This window comes from Telmatherina bonti (genome assembly GCF_933228915.1).
Source record: "Telmatherina bonti genome assembly, chromosome: 15".
Taxonomy (NCBI): Eukaryota; Metazoa; Chordata; class Actinopteri; order Atheriniformes; family Telmatherinidae; genus Telmatherina; species Telmatherina bonti.
Genome location: NC_136613.1, coordinates 23,083,037 through 23,105,572, shown reverse-complemented (window position 1 = coordinate 23,105,572; position 22,536 = coordinate 23,083,037).

Sequence of the window (22,536 nt, the reverse complement as noted above, 5' to 3'; positions counted from 1 at the left end):
AATCGAACGCCAAAATTTTATTTGTCCAACAGCCAACCTCTGGGTGTGCTCTGCAAACAAACCCACTCCAGTTTCAAGAGACGCAACCTTGAGTGTCATTTCAAATCACACATCTAAAGTTTGATTAGGGGCATTCCCTTGGGGATAAACTCAGGAGGAGAAAAATCAAGCGGCTAAGAGCTTCGCTTTGTGAAGAGCAAAATGTCATCTACAAAACAACAGCAGAGCATTTTACTGATGGCACAGATCTTGGTCAAGGTGAAAAAACCCTGCTCAGAATTTTGAAAAGGTAAAGGATTGCTTTTTGGCTGCAGCAGAAATATCATTCACAGACTTTGACAACAAGGATGCAATTTTACAGCAAATAAAGAGATTCCAGCTCTCTGGTTCACCCATTGTGAGGCAAGTGAGCAATTACTTACCGATCTGTCGGCTGATCTGTGTTTCAGTGCTGCGGTGGATGACAGCACAGATGTGATCATTGTTGCTCAGCTTTGTGTTTAGGTAAAGTTCCCTAAAGAAAACTCTTTGGGAAGAAATTTTGTGCTTACTTCCAAAGGAGAGTTCCAAAGACCTTACGAATCTTTTTGTAAGAGTTTGCAAAGACAAGAGTCTTATTGGCCTTATGACAAAAGGAGAAGAAATTTCTAACTTTTATTTAGTTTTCAATGCATCATTTGTTAATAATAGCTTGTGTCAAAGCTCAGAAATGATCAGTTTTAACATTTTCAACCACAAACACTATCAAGAGTAAACAGAGGAACAGACTGACCAGGGCACATCTTGAAATCATCTCAGTAGCTCAACAGCAGCAACAAGTGACAAATACAACATGGACAAAGTGAATGAAAAACATGTCTGCTTCTGCTCATCCCTGTGTTAAGGTAATTGCATTTGGTGCATTACACACTGAGTTCCAGAATAAATAGCGAAATATTCCAAATGACTTTTGCTGCCTTTTTATGTTTCTGGTAAAAGCAGCACTCCTATTGGCTTTGTGTTGGTTAGCCTGGCTCTCAGGGACATAACAGGATCACTGATTTAAATTAAAATAATGTACTTGCATTGGTGTTTGTTCATAATTTACTTAGTAAAGTTTTTTTTCTATCTTTTGATGAACTAGTTTCTCTGATAGACAGATGTGTGTTGTATATTATCTACACCAAGAGATATATTAGAGAGAGAACATCCTGATAAGTCCCAGGGAAAAGACAGCAAAACTACAGACATGCATTTTAAGTAACCTTCCTGTCAAAAATGAGGAAAAATGAAAGAGCTTTTCCAAATATGCTGCTTTCAGACGCACCCTGAAGTTTGAAAAAGATTACATCTCCTGTTTTATCCTCCATACAGCCTCCATGATGGACATGAGCAGCTTTTCAAGGGTAATAATAATACTTTTTCTTCCCCCATGGGAATATTTCTGTAAACTTCATAAAATATACTTCAACGCCTACATGTAAAGAAAGAAAAGATTTATATACTTTGGGAATATAAAAAATAAAAAAAATCTCAAAAGACACATTCAAGAATTAAAGATGCATTTTTCTAATCTCTTTACAGAACATTTGTCAACATGCTATTGTCTTTCTCAAAGACCATTTGTCAGACCGTCTTTCTAGGTATATTGTTTGGAGCCTAAGTGAGTGTGAAGATGTTCTGTTGGTGAATAAAATTACCTTTATCTATTAGTCTTTATCTTGTGACTACAAGTTAGAGTAGATCCTGTTACTAGGAAACAAAATCTGTGAGATCATCTGTAACCACTTCCATGAGAATGTTGGGAAAATCTTTACGGCAGGCGTTATTTAAGTGATAAATATGTTACTAATGCATTCTGTGGTCAACAGCTTGGAAAAGTGCGTCATTAAAACACCCAGCCCATCACCCACCCACCCACAGAAAAGGACTAAATATTATATGGTTTCAACAAGGAAAGTGCTTAGTGCTGTAAGACAACATAGGGATGTCTGCTACAGACCATCACAAACACACTACAAGATATTAAATATTTCAGTCACCTTCCAGCAGTTGACTGCATAATGTGTATTGTTAAACTGTGCATCCTGCCATGATGCACCATTGTTCTCAGCAGATGTTTCACGTCAGGAAAGACTTTCACAACAGTAATCTATCCAAACTTACAGTCATCAATAACTGCTATTAAGTCAAGTAACAAATGATGTGGGTGTTAGTGGTTTCTCTCATCTGTGAGAATCACTTACTCTAAAATGTTATCAACATTTTAACTTTTAAACTCTACACTGTTCATCAGTCTTGTTGCATGTTTACTGACCTGTGATAAGGAATAGACCAAAACACACCTATGGTAGAAAAAGTCCCCCCCGCTGCAGATGTGTGCTGTATCATATCATCTGAAGCTAATTCTGCTTTCTTGCAAAATGGGGTCAAAATCAGGCCTTTAGAAATGGAACTACTACAGGACCCTCAATTTTCACAACAGCCTCAACTTATGACCTATAAATCAATACGTATAACAGAGAGAGAGAGAGAGCAAACATACAAACAAACAAAATAAATAACCAAAAAAGAAAAAATTATAATGAATAAAAAAACTGACAGATTGTGTTTTCACTTCAAATAAATATCATAACTTCAAACAAAGTGTGTGTTACAATATTTTGGATCAATAGCTAAATAAGGAAATTTAATGATGCCTCATACTAATGTACTCGTACTTTTTCACATAACGGTCATAAATGACACAACCCCCCCAACACACACCCACTATATAAAGTAATGTTAGCAATCTTTGTTAGCTAGTCTTAGCGAAATTTAAAATTGGCTCATTTACAAGATAATGACACACTAGTCATGTACATGGTATTCATAAATGACAAGCACATGATAAAAGACATATTGCTGAAATATATCAATTTGACTTCAAACATTTTCTGAGCTAATATATGTGTCAGATCTTGCTGGGAAAAATGGATGATACTTTGTGTGGTCTACAATATGTATATATTCCTCACAGTCACAACCAATAAGAACTAATAATATCACTGGATCAAAGACAAATGTAATTTATTTTCATAGTTAACTCATATGTTTATGGCAAACCATACTTATTCTATATTACCTATAGATGAAGAAAATACAGTTCAAAACTGCTTGGTATCTTTGTAAATCAGAACTCTGCAGTTGGGTTCAGTGGGAGCCCAGAAGCTGGCACTGCAGCTGAAAAAGCTAGAGGCAACAGTGCTGATGGGAGAGAGATGAAACAGAGGCTTCCTCTCATCATGCCTTCATCACCATAACACCAGAGGATGCCAAGAGTTAAGCTCAGAAATGCAGCCGCAAGAGGGAGAGCAAATCTTCAAGACCTGTTCTCTTTCAGGCACAGAGTCCTGCCTATTAATTTCTGTCACCCTGGGAGGAGAGTTTGTGCACATGTTGGGCTGGAGGAGAATTTGTGTGGTCATGTGCTGTGCAAGCAGGGAGGGGAGTTGAATAAAGAATGCAACGACTTGCTTAGATGAGCAGGGATAAATCACCATAATGAACTACCAACAGATACAGATAATGACACGACACACTTTCTTTATCTTTTAAAGGTTGAATTTCAAACTTCACCTAAAAGACTTCATCATAATAAATTTAACTCTGCTTTGAATTATTAATTTGGGGCATTGGGTTGATAGTACTGGAGTAAAGTGACTAATTGTGTGTCACATGTTAGCAAATAGGTTACTAGATTTGTAAGAGGTGTTTTCATAATACACAACAGATGTAGGTGATGTGTCACTATTAGTAAATATCTGTGTGCACAATTTCCCTGCACTGGAAAGAAAATAGTTATTCCCCCACATTTAATTGCATGAAAATCAGCAGGAAGATTGACAGATTGACTATTAGAAAGTGTATTCATAAGCTAACACACTGAGGTGAGCCAGGTTTCAGTCTACTGTACAAATATATAAGCCAGGGAACTCCCACCGATGCTGAAATTTTCTGTAAGCTTAGACTTTGAAATATCTTAAAAATAGAGTCCTTATCTGCTCATCATCATCATCATCACTGTAATATTCCTCTTGAAATTAGCACTTTTTTCATAAATCCACATGTGAAATATTTGCTGAACTGGATCTTGATACACTAAACACAGAAACATGAATATTGGTTTCTTGTAATGCACCTAGGCAAAGTGCGTTTAGCATGCTTGATGTACAGGAGAATTCAAAGTGATTTACAATGGATTGTAGCTTAGTTAGGGTAATGCATGATGTTTTCAGAATTAATCAGTGAAGAAGTACTGAATTAAGACTGACAGGACTGCATCTCTCGAGGACTGAACTTTACCACTCTGGTCCATATCTTTTAACACTATAAAGCCAAATGTATCATATTTGGTACACAAAGTTTCTGAGATGTTTTACATCACTTTATGGTTAAAAAAAAAAAACAAACAAAAAAATAACTTTGCTCAAAATCTTGTTAAACAGAATATACTTTTCTTCTCGCTAATAGATACCAAGAAACAAAAGATTGCACAATAATAATTTTGACATTACACATTGTAAATGGTAACCCCCCCCTTGCAAAAAAAAAGAAAAAAAAAGGTTGTATTTTTTGCTGAATTTTGTCAAAGGGTCAAATTCCATAAATTGGACTTTTCTTACACTTTCCACGAGTCAGGTTTTTCAGGCTTAATAGATGCCATGCAATTTCAATGCATAGGGAGATGCGAAAATAAAATGTATTAACCTTGATTTGAAAGTTTTTTTCACTTTTAGCAGCAAAACGTCTAAATGCTGTGTCTCCATGTTTAGCCTGGTCTCTGCTCTGGATGAGCTGACCTGAGTCCAAAATGTACCGAGGTCTAAGTTCTCTTACCATACCACATGTGTTTTCTGGGCCTTAAATTTAAAATCTATTTTGTGACCGACTGAAAGCCAAGTGTTAAGATTTTAAAACTGGTGTGATGTGCTTAGATTTTAGTCGTAGTGAAAGCACCAGCAGCAGTGCATTGGATGAGCTGGAGCTGTTTTGTGCTCTTCTTGGGAAGTCCTGATATACGATGCAGCTGTCCATCAGGTAAACTTCCAGTAATCCAGCAGGTTTGCCATGCATTTCTGCTTCAACACACCTGAATCAAATTGAATGGATTTAACAGCGGATCAGGTTCTGCCCAGACTCAATAATTTGAGTCAGCTGTGTTAAAACAAGGATACATAGAATACCTGCTGGATTGCGGACCTCTTAGGACCGAGGTGAATACCCTTGATCTATCCTATAGTCTTTCCAATGCAGACATAAGTGCATGTGTCATTGTCAGGTTTCAGAGTGAAACGTTGCTATGCTCTGGATTGCCTCTTCTGGGAACAAACAGACTTGTGTGTCCAACATTGTTTATTTGGAGTTAATGAGCTGGCCACAACTTGTCAACGCCTCAGCAGACATTAATAAACCCAGTGGTGCACAATTCCAGTCTTTTGGAAAATTGGGAACTGGCGCCTGAGTTTAATTGTTTTTTTGATTCTCATTCTTAGTCCAGTCTACTGCTGATCCAATCCAATCCAATTTTATTTATAAAGCACTTTTAAAACAACACAGTTGACCAAAGAGTGATATACAAACTCAGACACAACAACTAATAGCATTATACCAGAGAATAAAATATGATAAACAATAGGATGAGTTCCTCGTACTCTTTTTTTGTGGGGGGGGGGACAAAACCATTAATCCTTTTCATGTTTTCGAGTTGGTAAAACATTGACTTGCTGGCAGTTTTCCTGTGGCTGTTGAAAGTCAGAGCCGATCCTTTTAAGACTTCAAGGTTACAACCTTAGTGATTTTTAGACGCCAGAGTCTCAAGGTGTTTACTGATGTTGACCATCTTCTTATGTTCCCAACTAGAGCTTTTTGTGTGTTTTGATTCTGCTGCATGGTGATAATTCAAAGTACTTGCATCCTCCGAGAGAACAGTGTTAAAACAGCATTTATGAATCATTAGTTTCTTACAAAATGAAATGCTATAGCATAAACTCAAATTTGATCACACAATGTGTTTATAATGAGGCTCATTAACTTTCAGTTATGAATTACATAAATGTTATGAACACTTTCTCCAAATGATTAAAGTCAACTGCAAGGCTGTGTTAAGAATTTGTTTATAAAGTCTTGAGGGAAACAGAAGATGATAGAAAAGCAGGGATATTCTGAACTGAGTGACCTAGGTTTAAAAATGAGCAAGCAGAACATCTCTCTGTTAGCGGAGAGATTAGAATGAAAACCTTGATCAAAGATTTTCTCATAGGGTGGATAAGAAAATGTGAGCACAGGGAGTGCATGTCTAAGATGCTTTGACCAGTGTTGTTCTGTCAACCCTGAGCAAGTCCCAAGGCTGCATTAATTTTCACTTGAAACCTTTACCCTCAGTATGTTCACCAACAGAGGAATGCTGCATTGGGTGTTTCAAAAGGTATCTTTATCGTTTTCCTTAACCCATCCATTTATCTTCTGTACTTTGTTAATTCATTTCACCATTGCATGAGTGTTGCAGTGTATTCCAGTTGCTGCCAGGTGAGAAGTGAAGCATTAAGGGCCAGCACAGAGATAAATTACACAACCACTCACGTTCACTCCTTAGGTCACTTTAGAGCAGGGGTATCCAACTGTGGTCCTCGAAGGCCACAATCCTGCAGGTTTGTTTTATGTCTTGCTGCTCAAATACACAAATTCAAATAAATGAGTCATTGTGCAGAACTTCATACACTGTTGCATCCATTCAGTTTCTCCGGTGTTCTAAAACAGGGATGTAATGAAACTCGAGGACAGACTTTGGACACCCCTGCCTTAGCATATATGTTTTTTGGGTTGTAAAAGGAAGTGGAATTATCCAGCAAAAAGTTACACATGCAAATAGAGAACATACAAACTCAAGGATTGACCTGAGCTGTGGATAGATAATTCTCTGGCGTTGAAGCAACAGTGCACTTTGTTTGGTTTTTTTTTTATTGATTTGTTTTTCTGTGGATGGCGTAGTAGTGTGGCATGTGGGCTCAGTAGGTTTTCTTTAGTGTGCCCTTACTGCAGATTTTTTGTGCCATAGTTTTTAGATGAGGGCAAAATGACAACACAGAAGTATGTCAACTACCTGGTTACGGCAACCCAGGAGTGCCAAAAGTCTTACGGTTACAGTATGCTTACAGTTTTGATCACAAATCCCCAAAAAATTAACAATAGAAAATCATACCAGGAAGCTTCTTGCTGTTAAGCAGTAGTGCTGAACACCACTAAACCCCTCAGCTTCACCACCTGCTTCAGTATAGATTTATTTAGTTTTAAGATATTCTACAGAACCAGCAGAACTACATAACTTCATTTCTTTTTCCAATCACTCAAAATAGTGTTCCTAATTATTAAGCATAAATGTTAGAAAAATAAATAGGTTGAAAATTACTCAACATGTAGGCCTAACTTTATTTATTTAAAGATAAGTAGAATTTATGGCAATTAATTTGATTAGAAATACATAAATAACTTCTCAGAAATCAAATGTCAATAATGGATCGGTTTGGTCTGTGTACCATTTGAGGACACCAAAATAATTGCCCAAAATGGCTGTACCTCTATATTTTGCAGAGGGTGTTTAGACACCCACAGGTACAATGAAGGAGTCTACCATCTCACTCTTAGTTATTGCAGCACAAAACATCCCTCCTCCACCACTTGGTGAAGCCAGTGTTTTCCTTTCTTGTGCAAGGTATTGCACAATGAATCCACACTTTGTTTGCAGAAAATCTGTCACTAAGTAGTTTTCCTTAGATTAAGGTCACCTGTGAAACTAATTAGCAAACCTGTCTGAGGTTGTCATCAGTGATCTAAATTGACAAGGCAAAACAACACAAACAAAATCTTCCACAAAAAAAAAAAAAAGTCAAAGTCAAATGTTTATTTGGATCCTGATGACAAAAGAAACAACTTTGAAAATGTGTCTCAGTCCAAAATATAAAAATTTGCCTCATTTTAAATATAAGAGTATTCTATCATTATAGGAACAAACACTTGTCAAACTTGAGAGCTTAAAAGACAGAGGATGGTACCAATAGTTCATCTGGTGGTTTGTGGAATTGATATGTGACCAGCTGGCTGTTATGTTTTTAATATGGTGTGGTGTTTGAACAACCTGAACTAGTTTCAAAACATGACTCAGGCTAAGATTACACCTGGAAGATGGATCATTAGCAGCTGTCCTTGGCTAAACAGTAGATATATATTTGAGAAAGACATTGCCAGTCAAGTTATCTGTTCGGTGTTTGCTGATGCCAGCTTGAAGCCTATTTATTACAGTATATACTCAATGACAATGGGCTCCAAGTGTTATTGAGCACTACTGGTTTAAAAAGTGACTGTCCCTGTAGAAGGCAGGGGTGGATTGTAGTCAAGGGGGTCACTCCACACCCTAAAACTACTCTGAATGAGATAAAATGCGATTGTATAAAACTGTATAAGGCTGCATTTGGTGATGGCTGGTCTCCTCAAAAAAATCTGTCTTCGAAATACATTATAACTTACAAGCAGGTAATGGACTTTCAAATTAAAGCACATACATTAATTAGCACCTTAAAAATCAACAACAACAAAAACACATCAGGTGTAGCTTGCATTCATGGAACTGTTAAAGTAATAGACCTACAGCATAAGTTTCCAGACCTTAAAACTGTATATTTGACTTGTTTTGATGGCACAATAACAGTTACTATGAACAGTCCGGAAAAGCCGTGGTAACTGTACTTGTACTTGTACTTTTAGTCCCAACCAGTTAACAACTGAGTCATAGTTGAGATCTATGACTCATGTTGCACACAGGAACTGGAGATCAACACAATGTTTTGAATGTGCACCTTCAAAGCAAAAAATAAAACTGTAAACATTTGACTGGTTTTTGTTTGTCGTAGAGGGCTCAGAGAAGAGGCAGGATGCAAGAGTGATAGCAAATTAGCCTTCATTAGCAGCTGGTACAGTAGAGTCTATCAAGAAATATCTACTGCTGGTGAGGGTATTCATTTATAACTTCAAGAATTGAGCATTCAAAACAATATTCAAATTAAACTAAACTGCAGTGTTTCAGTCTTAAAATTGTCTTCTTGAATTTTTCAGCACAAAAACAGTAAAGAATGAATTCTTTCACGGACAACCAACTTTCACAATTTAAATTTCAGAGTACAAGTGGGCTGCAGTCTGAACACATTACCATTTCACTGAATCTAAATCTTTGCCTTTCTGCTCAAAGTCTTCTCTTCTTTTTTTCAGCCATATGCCTCTTTTTTAAAGTTGAGACAGGAGACCATTCATCACCTGCTGTAATTAAACATACCCTCATGGTGGAGTACTGACAGCCGGAGGGAAAGAAGACAAGAGAAGAGGATCAATTTCCATGAAAGAGATGAAAAAAGACAGAGGTGAGAGGAAGCGAAAGAGCAGAGAATGACACTGGCAAAGACAGAGAGCAGTCACTGTGACAGAGAACACAGTGAGTATGTGAAATAGCTGTGGTGGTTATAAGTCAGGTCTCCTGCCAGATGGGCCCAGCCTTCTACCTGCGTAACAAGAAGAGTGACTCCCTCCTCAGGATGCCTGACAGCCCTGCCGTGGTCCATTTCTTTAACAACATGCGGCCCCTTTTCCATTCTGCTAGACACTGATGGAGGTTGTGCATCACAACAACTAAAGCTTGAACTGGAAAGCCCACACAAAGGGCTTAAGATTGATTCTAGTAGGACCGCTTGATCTCTGATCCATTTTCTTTCCTGACAGATTGGTTAAACTGACATTATTAGTAATATATTTCTGTTGCATGCATATACCTGTGTTAGTTCTGGCTTTTATATTACCTCAATGACATCAAAACTGCTCTTAGCTGGTTTTGTTGTTTCTCTCTATCAACACAGCTGATTCAAATAAAATGGATCCAGCATCTTCTTGTTTACCTATTTATTCATTTCAGTCAGGTGTGTTGGAGCATGGAGAAAAGAAAACCTGCAGGAAACTGGCCCTCGGGGACTGGAGTCTGATACCTGTGATTTAAGGCAACTGAATTAGCACTGAATTGGGCTGTTCCTTAACTTTCATAAAATGGCTTAATTATTCCTTCTTTAATCACATTTTCTTGTATTATAGAACATAAAATAACTCTTTGATCATATGTGATTAAAAAAAGGCAAAAGTTAAGTTATACATACATACATACACACACACACACACACACACACACACATATATATATATATATATATATATATATATATATATATATATATATATATATATATATATATATATATATATATATATATATAAATAAATAAATAAATAAATAAAACTCCTCCCTTGCCCACCCCTCCCATCTCCCCAGGCTAGGGTGGATGACTGTTCATCCCTCAAGCTTGGGTTCTCGACCAGAGTCTTGGGAGCTTTAGGGTCCTACGCAGAATCTTAGCTGTTTCTAGGACTGAGCTTTTCTGGACGGAGATGTCTGATGTTTCTCCAGGTATTTGTTGGCGCCACCTCTCCAGGGTGGAGGGACATGGCCCACAGTGCTCCGACCACTATGGGTACTACTGTTGCTTTCACCCTCCAGGCCTTCTCCAGTTCTTCCTTGAGGCCTTGGTACTTCTCCAGTTTCTCATACTCCTTTTTCCTGATATTTCCATCATTGGGGATGGATACATCAATCACTGTGGCTTTCCTCTGCTGCTTACACATGGTCACTATATCCAGTTGGTTGGCTACCATCATTTTATCTGTCTGGACCTGGAATCCTGGATCTTAGCCCTCTCATTCTCCACCACCTTGGGGAGAGTTTCCCACTGGAACTTAGGGGTCTCCAGTCCATATTCTACACAGATGTTCCTATAAACTATGCCGGCAACTTGGTTATTCATGTATTCTTTGCCTGCCAGTATCTTGCACCCTTTTGTGAAAGGCTGGATTGTTTCAGGGGCTCCTTTGCATAGTCCTGCCTGGTATGGTAGATCTGGGCCTCGCTTAGGGCCTGCTCCTGTGCTGCTATGATCAATGCCTCTGTGCTGTCCTTCAGTCCAGCCCTCTCCAGCCATTGATAGGACTTGTTTATATCGGCCACTTCGGTGATCTGCTGATGGTACATCCCATGCAGGGACATTTCCTCCCATGATGGTTATTCCATCTCGTGTTCCTCCAGACTCCATTGTCTGAGACATTCACAAAGTGCTTCATGCCTTGGTGCCCTCTTCCTGATGTATTCGTGGAGCTTTGATGTTTCATCTTGGATAGTGACCTTGATCCTCACTAGTCCCCAGCCCCCTTCTTTGTGCTTAGTGTATAGTCACTGTACAATGGGCTCGGGGTGCAACCCTCCATGCATGGTGAGCAGTTTCCGTGTTTTGACATCCGTGGTTTGAGCTTCCTTCTTTGACCAGTTTATTATTCCAGCAGGGTAACTGATCACTGGCAGGGCGTAGCTGTTAATTGCCCAGATCTTGTTCTTGCCATTAAGCTGACTTCTCTGTACTCACTTCACTTGTTGCAGGCATTTAGCTGTAGCAGCCTTCCTTGTGGCTATGTCATGGTATATACATACAGTGTATATATATATATATATATATATATATATATATATATATATATATATATATATATATATATATATATATATATATATATATATATATATATATACACTGTATGTATACAATATGTGTGTGTTTCTTTTTTTCATTTGTAAATTCAAAATTAAAAGTTTTAAATATTGTTTATATAATATATATATATATATATATATATATATATATATATATATATATATATATATATATATATATATATATAGGTGACTTCCATTATAAATAAGCACCTGACTTGTCCAGCACAACCCAAAGACTCTAAGGTCTAGACTCGGTGGTGGACAATCCATGTGTAAAATGTTTTATGTCTCATGCTTACTAAACCAATCTTCCACAATTAGCCTGATAGATCATGCAATTGTCACTTTAGATTAGCCCTGATAATTCAGTAGATTGATGTAATCAATTGACCTCATTCTTTACTGACATATGCACCTGCAATTGCAACAACCCCAAATCATACACTACCCTTGCAGCTTTGTTCTGAAGTCACTAGGCATAGTAGCTGCATCACTTCATCTGTCTCTTTTTACTGTGATACCACCATCATTCTGGAACAGAGTGAATCTGCACAGACCAAATGACCTTTTTCAATTGCTCCAGAGTCCAATCATCATGCCCCATACCAATTTGAAGCCTTTTTTTCCACAGTTGCCCTCATTGATTTGTGGTTTTGTCTTGGCTACACAGCTGTTCAGTTTAATCAGGATTATTCAGGATTTTTTTTTTCAACCTAATTTCTTCCTCAACAATGATGGTTCCTAGTCTCTTTCCAGTTTTTAATGATGCTCGAAGAGTTCTTAACTCAATTTTACTAGTTTCTGCAAATTCCCAACTTGATGAAAAACAGGTATCTGACCTTCTTAAACAGAGCAACATCTTTTCCACTTTACTACAGGATATGTCTTTTCATATGTTTGTTTAGAGAGCTACGTATTGCATACTTTGGGGTTCAGTGTCTTGCTCAATGACACTTTGTAGTTTCCTTAAATCAATCCATCAACCTACCATTTGGGAGATGAATGTTCTTCTTCCTAAACTACAGAACATGTTACCTTTTAATCATCACCATTAAACTCAGAATGAAGCAAACAAAATGCAATAAAATGTGAATCCTTTTTGTTTTCTTTCTTATTTTTTCTTTGTTATGCAGACACTCATCAAAAGCATTTTTTAAAATTATACAATTCATTGACATGCAATAGACCACCATGGGTTCACTGTATCAACTGGCTTCCTCCTGCAGTGAAAACTTGTACATCTCAAGATGATTGTTGATTCTAAATCAACCATATGTGTGAGTGTGAACATGTGTCTATGCTGGCCTTGTGAATAACTGCCAACCTACATTTTGTTTCATTGTAACATGGTAACCTACAATGGAATAAATCAGACATAAATAATTAATGAATACTAATTGTATTTAGCCCACCTGTAACAACAAAATTACTGACATAGCTGAAAAAAAAACTAAAGAGAATTACCACCTGCGGGAGCCCTGGACATACATGAGTAAATAAAGTCCATTTTCACCAGTGTTTGTATTCTATAATTGCACATGTGCAACGTCATTAAATGATACATTCAAGCCATGTTTAACTATACTATGCATATAAATCAACAGGCACTGTAAGCAAAATAAATAAAAAATCAAATGTCATAGTAATGGTAAGAAAAAAAAGAGGGCAGAGATGTGGACTATGGTGATATGTGCTCAGCCTGTTTTTACAATTCACCACCCCAAAACCTGCAATTATATGTAGCAAGATCCATTTAGTTTAGCTTTAAAGGGAATGGATTGTCCCAGCACAGGAACATGGCTGCACAGAAGGAGAAAGAGATGACTGCCAATGAAAAGAGTCCTGCTACAATGATAATGAAATGGTGTCCACGGTAAGAAATTCAAAGCGATATAGAGAGAGAGAGAAAGAGAGAGAGAGAGAGAGAGAGCAAAAACAGGACAGGCAGTAATCAAAATAATAACCCAAAAAGACTGCTGTGCAAGGTGTGAAGAGGAAATGGGCCAAAGGAAAGTGGACATGATTATTATACAGTATTTTTGTGATCAACATTGACACATAAGGCTTTAATGCGCTTATATGTTTTTTTTTTACTCAGATGTAATGTGTTTCACACTGAGTCATTAGAATTTGAAATGCTTTTCCTGCATATGGAGTTTAGTATTCATCACAATGACTAACTGATTTTATGGAGTGACCTTTTGTATTGACACACATTTATTCATCACCAGGCCAAGATGTAATTGTCTTTTGCTTTGACTCAGAGACGCCTCCTTAATACAACAAATATATAATGTGTTCCTGTGGGGGTGTTGTGAGGCAGAGTGTGAAATTAATACTTCTCCCTTGTCTGCGGTGCAATAAATAAAGTCCTTAGTTTATCAAAAGTAGGAGCCCTCCTACTTCTATATCATTACACTTACCCACACACTTAAAAAGGCCATGTGTATTATTTCAAATTTAACTGGAATTATGATAATATATCACTGCATGGAAACTGCAGGCCATCGTTGATGAAAACACTACCATGAACTTGAAACATTTTAATTACTGTCAGAGTAATGCACTATTTTTTATGAGCTCACTAAGGCAAATCTAACAATATATTTAATACATTTATATTGGTCACTTAAATGGTTTAAAACCATGTACATATTATCCTTAAAATAGTTAAAGCTAGAAACATCATAAGAAAGGAAAAATATACCTTTAGAATTGTGCAAAGGGATCCAGATTTTATGACACGATGCAAATCTTTTGACTAGTGATAAACACTTTTATGATGAATAAATCTAGCATGCATATGTTTGGACTGTGGAAGGAAGCCAGAGTTACCCATTGCTGCATGAGGAGAACACGCAAACTCCACACAGAGTCTGTTTTACCACTTGCAGAGGTGAAGGTTATGTATTTAGCAGCATACTTTTGTCTGTCTTTTAGTAATGTGATTCATAAAGTAATGGATAGATTCGGACTACATTTTCAGGAAATCTCCGACATGGTAGAAGAAACAACTGAAATGATGTTGGGGATGATCAGGATCATCAACTCAATCCAAGATTTCTTTTTTTTTAGTCAGAGACCAATTAGTTTCCTTTAAGTAATTTTTAATTCAGAAACAGATAACGCTTCAATAAATTTAAAAAAAGGAAGTAATTAGCATGTGGGATCAAAACAGAATTCCATTTACTAACAGAAAATGCCAAATACATATTATATTCCAAGACTGACCCATCAGCTAACGTTTAACAAAATGAAGCTTTTTTAAAAAATCTATTTATGTTTTATGCACTTTGAGCGGAAATAATTAAAAAAAAAAAAAGCATAATATAGTGCATGGGCAACAAAACAGAGTGCGGTCTGATAGCTGGTCTTTATTTACTGTATCACACATTGAGAGATCAAAAATGAACACACACTGGGTCATTCTGGCTTCGATGCAGCTCTGATAGAGGAACCATGCATTCAGTGCAACAATGTCTTTAATTTTATAAAACAGCAAATCTATCTCAGCATCCTATCAAGGATGTGTACTCCAAACTAAGAGCTCAGAGGACCTGATCATCTCTTCCACATCCGAGTCTACTTTATGTACCTACTGGAGCATAACCAAAACAGATTTCGCATAAATCAAATTTCTCCTGTTCATTTTTATTATATTTTTGGTGGGAGAGTTTGTCAGTCTGTGTATTACTCCGTCTGTCTCTTTCCAACGTAACTCTAAAAGTAATGGATGGAGTTTGATTACATTTTCTGAAAATGTAGCAAATGGAACTAGAAAAGTGCTCGGATATTGCAGACCTCCGCCAAGAAGCTCATTTCCACCCATACTGTGATTTCCACCCTATTTTGTTACATCCATTCTATGCGGTATGTATACCTTATTAGATTCAAAGATACTTTGATAGTGGATCCTCAGTGTCTTGGCATTATTCTGGTGTTTCTTGCATTTTTATATCATAATTTGTTCTCTTGAAATTATTATATTAAATTTGGGGGATTTAAACATCCTGTAAATGTTTCTCTTCTGGACCAGAGGATCCACAATTTTGCTGGGCTCTACATTTTATCTTTCATAACTTGAGATTTCCCCTCACTACACTGACCACATATTTTGGAGTTATATGCATATGTACTGAAAATGGCCTGGTCTCAAAATGATAAATAATCCTTCAAAAAAATTATGGATACAGATGGTGTTTCAGATAACTCCCAAAATATAATGGAATTTAAGTTAGACCAAGACCCAGCCTCAGAAAAAATAAAAGATCCAAGCAGTAGTTTTCGCAAAAATTGCTAACGTAGATACAGACACACAGACAGAGAAACACCAGCAAAAGCATGACCTCCTCCACCTTCTTGGCAGAAGTGATAAGAAACAAGTCATTACATTTTGAGTGATCTGGATTACTGCCTGGCCTCAGGAATTTTGAAAGCATTCTTAATTTTTAAGAGAAAATCTTTTTTTTGCCATTCCAGCTTTCACCACAACAGATAATGCACAGAATCACAGGCACAAAAATCATTTAAAAAAATTACAAGATGACATTGTGTTATAATCCAACGTTGTTTGACCTACATTATGTTGATATGCTGGATTTGGTGATCCAAAAGTTTCAAAATACAGGAGGTACTGTGTGTGCTGTTGGGCCTGTGGGGTTTTCATTGGTCAATGATTCTTGTTTGACAGTGGTCTGAGATGCTTCTATTGTTGAGTACATACTGTAATATCATAAGTAAGTGGTATTTTTTCTTTTCTTAATCCCATTACAACTTTGAGTTCTTAGACTATTGCTACTATATTATTAACAGCAATCTCAGCTATTTGTTGAAAAATATCCATTTTATAGTAACCACTCAAAAAGAAATGGACTTAAAAAAATGGTCTTTTTCTAAAGTTCCGGTTTCAGTGTTCAATGAAAAAACTTAGTTTCTTTGTAATTAGTCGAGTCAGTTACTTAAATAGGAGCTTCTCTGTGATTTTATTTCTTCATAACCTAATTTGAAATTCTTCTAAAATACCCAGAAGCCGGTGAATTTAGAAAGCTGAAGAAAAATAGAAGCAAAGAAACCAGCACCTCCAACTTTCAAACAGGTCCTTAATTATAAAGTAACCTGTAAGATTTTGTGCGTTTACAGCAGAACGCACTGTGGTCTACAGCCAACCTGCATGCCTAATGTCCCTGGATCTGTCTTGTATTTTGTTTTATGTGATGCTTATGTTTTTGGGAGATGGTCCCATCCTGCTCCGTCCCATTTGTCTGCTGCGAAACCCTTCAGAGGTTTGGCTCATCACCGCATCAACTGCCACAGTTCCACTTCCAGCGACTGATATCATATAAGCTCTTTACTCCATCTCCATGGTAACAAAATGCATCAATAGGCTTGTGTTGATGGTTGTGATGGCTGTGCCTACAGCCACACATGGGGTGATACCAAAATGTACCAAACATGCACTTATTTATATTTCCATCTAAGATTTAACTTACAGATATTATTGTTAGACATTAGTTTACACTACTTTAATTTAGCATCACAACAGTTCTGAAATAGCATGCATTTTGTTGTGGTGGCTCATTTGTGTTCTTTCCCTTTAAGTTTCAGTGGCTCGCAGGTGGCCATGGGATGGAGCACATAATTGGACTAGACCATTTGCTGCTATAAAAGTGGGGGTAGTGTTTTCTTTTGTTCATTTAGTTAGGTTTTTGTCTGTCATCCCCTTTGTCTGTTTTTGTTAGGGCTGATCAGCCACTATTTAAGTTTCCCCTTGTGTGTCATTTGTTAGGTCAGTTGGTTTCATTTTTGTTGCTTGAGTTACTTCTGTTACAAGTTCTTTGATTATAGTTTTGTTAAGTTAACCTCTTTCATGGGCCTGATTTATTTATTTATGTGAAAATACCTTTTAATTTTTGTTAATGTGACAGATAATTTCTGAATAATCTATGTATATTTATTCATTTATATATATATATATATATATATATATATATATATATATATATATATATATATATACATATATATATATATATATATATATATATATATATATATATATATATATATATATATATATATATCAAGCCAAGTTGGAATGTTTGTAGCCTTGGCTAAATTTTACTGGCAGGTTGACGTGCGTAGTAAATTTTGTATCTGGACACTGTATTGATTATAAATTGAATGTCAATTAATGTTGGTTTGTCTTGTAGGAGAGGCCTCCAGTATAAAGCTGGAGGAGAAGCTTCAGGCAGGAGAGAGCATTTTTGTTGTGATTGAGCAGCCATTGAATATTGCTTGTCCAACTGCTAGCTGGTGCATGACTGACTCATGGTTTTTATTTTGTGACTAATAAAGTCAAGACACAGTTAAAGAGCTGAGCTTCTATAATTTTCTCCTACCACCACAACCAGCCTCAGGTTATAATAAAAAAAAAAACTATTTTTGAACATTAAACCTGTGCCTGACCGTTCTTCACTGCTCGGCCCATCACAGTGGTCCTACACATACATCCTGTTTTAATGAATCATACAATTTGATTGTTTTTGTGTTTTGATTAAGTGTGCTGGTTTGGCTTTATTATTTTTTTACTTATTGATTTTGAGTTGGGTTTTTTTTTGTTTCATTTTTCTTTTTAGCATGTAATAACCTTTTTTAAATGGTTTGGCTGACATCAAGTTTACCATGCTCATTGTTAACCTGGAGAACAATAGTACACTTATATATAGTATAATTTAAGTTTTTATCTTGTGTATTGTAAGATGTTCTTTAATAATTGTACGTTTATTTTATAAGATGCTTTTTGCAGACATTTTAACAACATCATTCAGTGGATCATCTGTAAATCTTGATATAAAAAAAAAATGTGTAAAGTTAAAGGGGCTCTATTATGCTATTTTTTCTACTTTGAAATTTTAGTGATGTCCCGGGGAGGGACTTAGTGATTGATCTGAAGGGGGAAATAATGCTTGATTATTTCTTGCCCTACAGGATTTTCATATTGAAATAAATGAAGTTAAAATGTGCATAACAGAGCCACTTTAAGCATTTTGTAAATTCTAAAAATGTGTGGGTTTGTGTTATTTATTTATTTATTTTTTGGATCTTACTATAATATTTTTATTTACCTAACATGTTACAAGATGTCATATCTGCTGTAATTCTTGTTTCTATAAAAGTAACTGGTCGGCATGTTGGATAATTTAATCTACATCCACCGTAAGGCTGCAGAAATTTCTCAACGTGGTCACTAAAACATTTTTTCTGGAGCAAAATATTTCATAATAATTTTGCAAGAGATGTTTCCCCATTTCAAATCCCTTCCTTGTATTCTAGACTTTTTAGTGAGACTAAGTAATTCAATGACCATGTGTTTTATTCTGAAAGTGTGAATGTACACAACTCAAAAACCCAGATTGTAATTTATTAGGTTTAATGCATGCTACATGCAAGGGTGAGCTGCATTAGATATTTACTAGCACTAATTTGAAAAGGTCAGCATTTCCCATGGGACATGCTTATTTTTTACTTATCAATTGGGGGGGGGGGGTGTTAGGTTGACATCAGGTTCGGAGAATTCACATGCGGACTCGGCTTGGAATTTCAATAATAATTTATTTGCTTCTTTCTGATTCTTGATTCTTTCCCAGGTGGATGCGGAAACTAGGTTTAGTCGGCAGGCAGACAAGCGGGGAGGAAAACCTAGCGGATAGAGAGGCGGGCAGGCAGGCAGGCAGGCAGGACAGCAATCGGGCAAACAGGCAGGATCTCTGACGGGAAAAAACACACAGGTTATCGACCAGGACTATACACAGGGAAGAATCTTTCAGGCCGAGAGTTGTACCGCAGGAAGTTCAACAATCTGGCGATGAACAGCAGGCCGGGCGGATCTTAAATAGTGCTGCAGCTGATTGCCAGGATGAGGATCAGGTGTTTAGGATGCCAGGCACGCCCACCAAGGAACAGGATCACAACAGTACCCCCCCCTCAACGGGAGCCACCAGGCGACAGAAAACGGTCAGGATGAGCCCGGCGAAAGTCACGAACCAGGGAGGCATCCAAAATGAAAGAGCGGGGGACCCAGGCACGCTCCTCAGGACCATACCCCTCCCAGTCCACCAGGTACTGAAAACCCCGACCACGACGGCGCACATCAAGGAGACGGCGGACCGTGTAAGCCGGGCGACCAGCCACAAGCCGGGCGGGAGGAGGGGGCCTGGAAGGAGGGACCAGAGGACTGGACGAAACAGGCTTAAGTTGGGAGACGTGGAATGAGGGATGAACCCGCATGGAACTGGGGAGTTTGAGTTGGACCACAGCAGGGTTGATGATCCGTTGAACTTCAAAGGGGCCCAAGTAACGAGGGGTCAGTTTCCGGGCATCGGTTCGTAAGGGAATATTCCTGGATGAAAGCCAAACCTTCTGACCGGGGGAATAATCGGGCGCAGGAGTCCGGTGACGATCCGCCTGGCGCTGATTCCGTTCCCCAGTGCGGAGAAGCGCAGCCCGAGCCTTCTGCCAGACCCGTCGGCAGCGGCGGATGTGAAGCTGGACGGACGGCACCGAAACCTCACCCTCCTGGGCGGGGAATAGTGGTGGCTGGTACCCTAGGGAGCACTCAAAAGGGGACAAGCCAGAGGCTGAGGAGGTGAGAGAATTGTGTGCATACTCCACCCAGTCCAGATGTTCGCTCCAAGAGGACGGGTTAGCTTCTGACACACACCGGAGGGCGGTCTCCAAGTCCTGATTAGCCCTTTCAGCTTGACCATTGGTTTGGGGGTGAAAACCAGACGACAGACTCAGAGTGGCACCAATAGACTGACAGAAAGCCCGCCATACCTGAGACGTGAATTGGGGCCCTCTGTCAGACACGATGTCCGCGGGTAGCCCGTGGAGCCGAAACACGTGGTGAACCAGTAGATCAGCCGTTTCCTTGGCCGAGGGGAGCTTGGGGAGAGCAACAAAATGCACGGCCTTGGAAAAACGGTCAACAATGGTTAGGATAGTGTCTTTACCTCTGGAGACGGGTAAGCCGGTGACGAAGTCCAGGGCAATGTGGGACCAGGGCCGGCTGGGAACAGGTAAGGGTCGTAGGAGACCGGCCGGTGGTTTATGCGAGGCCTTACTCCGGGCACAGGTAGTGCAGGCAGCTACAAACTCCCGAGCATCCTTATCCATAGTGGGCCACCAAAACCTACGCTTGATGAGGGATAGGGTGCGCGTGGATCCAGGGTGGCAAGCCAGGCGAGAAGAGTGACCCCACTGGAGGACCAAGGAACGGGCGGTATCTGGAACAAATAAACGGTTAGGCGGACCTGTGCCTGGGTCAGGTTGCCGTCGCTGGGCCGCGAGGACCTTATCCTCCACGTCCCAGGTAACTGCAGCAGCAATGCAGGTGGCAGGCAGGATTGTGTCCGTGGAGGGAGCGGAACCTGATGTGAACTGGCGGGAAAGGGAGTCTGGCTTCTGGTTCTTGGAACCGGGTCGGTACGACAGAGTGAAATTGAAACGGTTAAAGAAAAGGGACCAACGGGCTTGACGGGGATTCAACTGTTTCGCGGACTGCAGATACTCCAAGTTTTTATGATCTGTCCAAATGAGGAATGGCAGCCTAGAACCCTCCAGCCAGTGACGCCACTGTTCGAGCGCCAATTTTATGGCTAGTAGCTCACGATCACTGACGTGGTAATTCTGTTCGGCCGGGGTGAGACGTCGAGAAAAATAAGCGCAGGGATGGAGTTTCTGAGTCCTGGTAGATCGTTGAGACAGCACGGCTCCAACCCCCTTGTCCGAGGCATCGACCTCAACCACAAATTGACTACTGAGATCAGGGTGGAGGAGAACTGGTGCTGTGGTGAAAAGTTCCTTCAGTCTAAGGAAGGCCTGATCTGCAGGTCTAGACCAGGTAAAGGGAACCGAAGGTGAGGTAAGGCGAGTAAGAGGGGCTGCAATCTGACTATAGTTACGGATGAAGCGACGGTAGAAATTGGCAAATCCCAGGAAGCGTTGCAGGTCCTTTACAGAGGTGGGAGTAGGCCAATTTACAACCGCCTCGATCTTCTCCGGGTCTGCACGGACCTGCCCGGTCTCAAAGATGTATCCAAGGAAGGTCACTGTATTAGCATGGAACTCGCACTTCTCAGCCTTGACGAACAAGCGGTTTTCCAAAAGTCTCTGTAAGACAAGTCGGACATGTTGTACGTGCTCTGACTGGGTCCGGGAGAAGATGAGGATGTCGTCTAGATAGACGAAGACGAAGCGGTTAAGGAAGTCACGTAATACATCGTTTACCAGGGCCTGAAACACAGCAGGAGCATTGCAAAGGCCGAACGGCATTACCAGGTATTCAAAATGGTCCAGGGGAGTTCGAAACGCGGTCTTCCATTCATCTCCTTCCCTCATTCTGACCAAGTGGTAAGCATTACGGAGGTCGAGCTTAGTGTAGATTGTGGAGCCATGAAGGGAATTGAAAACCGACTCCAGTAGTGGTAGAGGGTACTTGTTCTTCACGGTGATTGCATTTAAGCCCCGGTAATCAATGCAGGGCCTAAGGGAGCCATCCTTCTTAGAGACAAAAAAGAATCCTGCTCCGACGGGTGAAGATGAGGTCCTGATCAATCCAGCTGCCAGGGAATCTGAGATGTACCCCTCCAAGGCCTCCATCTCAGGTCGGGATATATTGTAAAGTCGGCAGGTTGGTAACGGAGCACCTGGGAGTAATTCAATGGAGCAATCATAAGGCCGATGGGGTGGCAGCGCTAGGGCTTTATCCTTGCTGAAAACCTCCGTTAGGTCGTGATAAGCCGTAGGGACTGCGGATAGGTCCGGGGTAACGGGGAGTAGACCAGAAACGGATGAAGTGGAGGGAACAGCCGACTGAAGACAAGTGG